The sequence below is a fragment of the Idiotropiscis lumnitzeri genome, chromosome 1, assembly GCF_059441095.1.
Source record: "Idiotropiscis lumnitzeri isolate Australia: NSW breed Sydney's pygmy pipehorse chromosome 1, RoL_Ilum_1.0, whole genome shotgun sequence".
Taxonomy (NCBI): Eukaryota; Metazoa; Chordata; class Actinopteri; order Syngnathiformes; family Syngnathidae; genus Idiotropiscis; species Idiotropiscis lumnitzeri.
Genome location: NC_142391.1, coordinates 19,415,690 through 19,421,703, shown reverse-complemented (window position 1 = coordinate 19,421,703; position 6,014 = coordinate 19,415,690). Strand labels below are relative to the sequence as shown.

General features: G+C 39.7%; 1 protein-coding gene across 12 annotated transcripts in view; it reads left to right on the top strand.

The window, feature by feature from the left end:
• nrxn3a (neurexin 3a) overlaps nt 1–6,014 on the top strand; it is a 96,774-nt gene that overhangs the window by 50,110 nt on the left and 40,650 nt on the right. The window lies entirely within an intron of this gene.

Genomic DNA, 6,014 nt, shown 5'->3' with positions numbered 1-6,014 from the left:
TTATGGATGCATTACAGCTATTTGGTGCATACCGCCACCTACTGTACAGGAAGCGCAAAGCGTTTTCATATATAATCAATGCCAGGTGATCAAAGACACGAGACAGTCTTGAATAAAAATAATTTCACTAACATTTAACAGAAAACGACAACCATAAAAGTTTATATGAAAACAAATACGTGTACATAAAATGTTAGACTCAAGCAAATATTGTAGATGTGAGATGTCATTGCATAGTAAAATTACATTTTCCAGTTCTGCCTCCTTAAGCCAATCACAGCCAACCATCTCAGTCCTCCGTAGAGATCCGACTGATAGCAAGAGCACTCACTCTCACAAATATATAGTCAATGCAGTCCTCTCTAAGAAACCACCAAGAACGAACAGTGTTTTTGTCAGAACTTGATCCAGTTAGTGACGATGACATTGGCGGCCGAAAACCCACTTTCATCAGTGCTCAGTCAGTTTTTTTTTTTTTTTACTTTCCCGTTTTATTGGCAATCGTCAGCGCAATAATTGATATGACGTCATCTTTGGACCATTAAATTAGGAGAATGAGAAGCATTGCCTCATATCCCCAAATTATATGTACCTCCTCCCGCCTTGCTACTTTGGTGACGTGAGATGATAAAATGAGCCCCTACACGCGGCCCATATTTACATCCATAAACGCTGCGCCAGGTGACGTCTGTTTTTTTTTTTTTGTGTGTTTTTTTGGGGGGGCGCATGTCACTCGATGTAGTGCTTTGTGCGTGATAGGGTAGACACAATTATTACAATTGGCCATTTTGATACTAACCTTTCAAAATGTTATCAGCTGTTAATCAGCATTTCATCTGCATTGTACACCAAAACACGTTAATGATGTCATATCTACTTGTACGGAGTGGGTGGCTGCAGCCGGGTGCTGACTCTTTGTGTCACACTTCTTGAATTACACACGTGCACACACATAAACACGAATCCTCGGTGTGCACAGTGTCATATGTGCTGCAGGGGGAGCGAGGACGTGGTGCACTAGCAATTTAATCCCCCTCTGGCCCACTTCCTACTCTGAGCATGCTGGTCAGGTCCTCTTTCGTCAAATTCAGGCAGTCAGGCAGACAGACATGCGTTCAAATGCAATAACCAAACTGACACACTTATAGAAACACACTTATGCTTTGGAGTTGTCTATCATGACTACATGCTCACAGAGATATTGTTTTTTTCCACAAAACAAAAGATGCATGTTGTATGCATTCTCAAGCACGCATGTAGAGCTGTGCAATATCGTATAATACTTAAAATATTTCACTCTTCTTGGCACCAATCCTTTTTTTGTAGAAGGGAATGAAATCATGAGTATAATTAGGAAAATGAACTGCGCTAAAGTAAACTTGGGTAAAAATGCCGGGGGTCTTAAATAAAAACCGAGAAACATATAAAACATTTAAATGTATGATGTTGAAATCTTTTCATCTTGATTCACAGCAAATTTTTCATATCCTATTAGTAGAGCTGCACTGTATTCCAACACTTACATATGAACATAATGATCACTCGACAGACACAAATCTAAGGCTGAATGTATTACATTATGTTGGAATATAAATTTAATTGAATCACTTTGAGGATTGTAGCTGCTATGACTCCAGCTGACCACAAGGTGTCACCTATTTTGTAAGGCTTTGATTCTTTTTTCCAAATCACTATGCTGAATACCCCCAAAGCTTCACAAGGCTTCATCAGCCTATCTCTAGTTAATTGTTAATAATAAAACCTAAAATTGAGCCCTGGGGAACACCAGATTTAATTCCATACAATACAATACAATACAATACAATACAACTTTATTTATATAGCACATTTCACAATGGTCCCCTTTAGGTGGAAGCTCCTCATATTCTGCAGCTGTCATTTGGACATTTTTAAGCACTATTACCTGACTCCCCACTATTCCAACTCAAAACAGTACTCTGCTACCCTTTTGGGACATTTTGGCCATCCAGCACCATACAAAACTCCACATGACCTGATCCTAAAACGTGGAACGGCATTCATGAGTGAATAAAATCAATCAGTCTTTGTATTTCTCACCTCACTGGAAACGTTTTTCCTGGTGAGGGGTGGCCGAGAAACAACCTTATTATTATTGCCAATCTCTGGCTTTTTAACAGATGCTCTCTTAATATGATGCCTTTGCCTAGAAGAATCTTTAAATTGCCTAGAAATGAACATCGCGTTTTCTCCCAGAGTCAAATACAAATTATTTTAAAGTGCACTGCTTTTATTTAAATGCCCAGTGTTTGTAGTCTTGTCTTTTGCAACGCATTGGACGACTCTACATTTTTCGTCTGGCAAAATAGCCTTCCTTTTTGCAATTGTGCATAAAAACAGCTGCGAGACAAACTGTCAAACTAAGATCGATATTTGTGGTTTTAAAACACATGAGAAACAAGCAGTGCAAAAACTTCCCCGGAAAAACTCCATTTAAATCCTATTTGCATAATCGTTTGGAATACAGGTATGTATAACCTTGATGTGCTTTGAGCAAGGTACTGGGAATCCATATAGCTTGCGAAACAGCAGCAGTACAATACAGGTGAGAAATAACATCAATCCATTTTTACATACTATATTTTGTGAGTGTTTAGTATGTCACGTCATCTTCCTTGAAGATCGATGTTATCTCCTTTGTACCATGAGTGGACTTTCCCTCGCGCAGTTTCTCATGCGTTCAGCACTCACTAGCTATCCTCTGCTGTCACACCCTCTCATCCTGCACCCCAACCATTATGGGGCTAATTCGCCTGCTTGCAATGCTCTTGCACTCGCCATCTCGAGTGGCATTATAGAAAAATGTTTTGTTACCATGGCACCAAATACTGGTTGCCCTAGGTAGCCCATGTGGCTGGCTGGCCCACGATTATTATGCCTTTCATAAGCCAGCAATTACAGAGACAGGCTACATCTCAGAGCCTACAAAATGCATAATGGCCTACAATAACACATAATTGCTGTAATTGTCACTACTCCCAGTACCCCCAACCTGCTCCCATTCCTCCCCAACGCCACCCTCTACCTTTCACATGTAGTCCTTTTACTTGGCCAATAGACTATGAGATAGTGAAACACAAAGGACTGAGCACTAAAGACGAACTAAACGCTAACTGCTGATCTCATTCAAAACAGCCACACTGCTTAACTTGTCGCTCATTTTGTAGCCAGTGTATATGCTCGCCATTCTCACTGAAGAGATTTATTCTAGTTTCTTGCACTAATGACCAATTTACAGTGTCCCATATACAATGCATACTATCACCAGTGCTCCATTAGTAGAACAGAACCATGCATGTTAAAATTTAATATAAAAAAAAATATGATTAGGTCCATTGTGTGTTATCCGTGGTTCCATAATATAAACAAGAGAAGGTCCAGGTGTGCGCACAGAATAATCTGAAAGTGTGTGTGTTGCACTCGATTGCGGGCCAGCAAGTTGCAAAAACCTAGTTGCCCTCTAAAGAGTGGCAGAAGACTTACATATTGGCCTCAAACACGTCTTGTTATTGATATGAAATTAAATCTTGATCCAAATGAGTCATCACTTCCTCACGCAGAGTAAATCATCTTTTTTTTTAATGGTGTACAGTCCTTTTAATGGTCTCCACAGATGACTGTGTAAGAACACATATCGTCCATCCATCGCTCCATTCCCAAAAATTGCTGTTTCATTTTTTTTTTTTTTTGGGAAAGGGTGTTGATGTGTCAAAACATTTTTGAGGATGCTTAAGTCCAGACCAATCTAACAAACACACAATGGCTGCATTTACTTGGACAACATTTATTTATTCCAGTCAGAGTTTTTTTCATTATTTTGACAAGTGCAGAATGACCAAATATTTCGGAAATAGAAGTAGAAGAAGAAGAATCCATAGCGACTTCCGTGTCAACAAAACATTGCTACGTTCATTTCTACTTTAAACGTTAGCGTTATTTCATTTATTTTTCCTGTTTGCTCTGTTAAATCGAGTTAACACATCTGCTGCAAAACTGCAAATTATCCTCCAGATTTCACATTTCAGTTCAGTCGCGCCCGCTGTGTCTTCCGCTCCTCTGCTTCTTCTATCTTCCGGGAATAACAGAAACACGTACACTGACGCGGTGAAAACGGTTTGTTAGGGTATTTCAGAATAAGTGTTTACGGCGGAATGAGCGCCGATCTGATTACTATTCAACATAAACCAAACCTCTCGTTCAGAATAAAACGCACATCAAAATGGCTTTGATCAGATCAGAATATTCCAAAAGGGGTGTGTACATGAAGCATTTTCATTCCGATCAGGCTTTAAATCCGAATAAATTTGTTCACGTAAACCAAGCCAGTTACAACCCAAATACATCGGTTAAACAACTACCGTTCATTGAAATGTAAATACCCATTTAAGATGTATTGCCAGTCCCACAATGGTTCTTTCGAGCAATTATAACATTGCACAACGGAACCTCCAAGGTAAAAAATATGTGCTTACAAATTTTGCTGAAATGATTCAGGTTGTTTTGTAGACTTTTGTGCTCCTAAATGGTTTTCCTGGGTTTGAGTGTTGAAACTGTCAGTCTTATTTGGGTCTTGATTTTAAAATACACACAAGGGTGCTGGAGCTGTTCAAATAGCCCAAAGTAATTATGTGCAATCAGAGCAGCAGAAAGCGTGGCTGGGATTTGGGGGGATGGGGGATGCTAGTTTGATGTATGAGAGGAGAGAGTTGAGTGAAAGGATGAAACAAAAAGAGAGAGAATGACTATGAATAAAGGCAAGAGAGGCGGAAAATACAATTTCCTATCAAGTTCCCAGGAGCCTCAAGGGGTGAGTTTATTTATTGTCAAATCTTCTAGTGGATTATGGATAATCTCAGCCCCTCAATCTACCCACTCTGACAGAACCCTGGGCACAGAGAGGGAAAAAAAATAAAATAATATATATATATATATTAGAGTCTTTTGTATGCCTCCAACCAAAATATATCCAGACAGAAGGAGTTATCTGCCCAGAGAATTAGAGGTGAAAAAAGGGCTTCAATTTTCCACTTGAGCAAATTTCAATTTGCACACACACCCCCCCCCCCTCCATGACTCCATCCTCCCTTTGTTATTGACAGCATTTAGAACTGCTGTGATAAGAGGTTGGTCACTTAATGTTTTCATTCTTGTTTTCCTTTCCTGGATGGACAATTGCTCATACATGAAGTACCCCAGTCTTACTTGTGACATTGATATACCGGTACATTTTAGGTACAAAGTTTGTTGATGTGAATGTAGAACAACACAATTAGGTTTTTCTTTCTGGTCCATCCAATATTGTTGACTGAAAAATGAATTGGATGTCATACGATGCGAGGTACAAAAATCTTGGGTCACCATGAGACCTCTTGTTAGAATGACCTTGATCACAACAGTCATTTTCACAGTAATGTCAAGCCAAAAGATGGCGGCTTAAGACAAAGGTCAACAGCGCTTTTCTGTATAGCCAACTTAATCAGATAACTCTCATTTGAAGTACTCGAACGCTATGTCTGTAGGATTTTTGCAGTTGCAATTTTTTGGTACTGGTCTCGCATGTGAGTCACTGACGCTGTTGTGGTTACATTCGCCTGACTTTGGTGCAGGCAGCGTGGGTTCATTCGTGCCATTGATGATTACACGAGACAGTGACTGGTTGTGTGTCTCTATATGTGCCCTGTGACTGACTGGTGAGCAATCCAGTCCAGGTATAGCAGTCTGCCTTTTGCCCACAATCAGGCGGGCTAGGCTCTCGCTCCCCCCAATTCGCCCCCTTGACTCCGAACAGCACAAGATGTATAGACAGACTTACATACACACCACATTCAGCCTGTTTTTACTTTATTATTTTATGTATAAGTTGTATTATTATATATTATTGTTTACATCAGGAACCCACCCACAGGCTTCAAGCACTATCAATTTTGCATAAATAAATAATGTTCGTAATAATTGTGACAATGAATGCCTGCTCT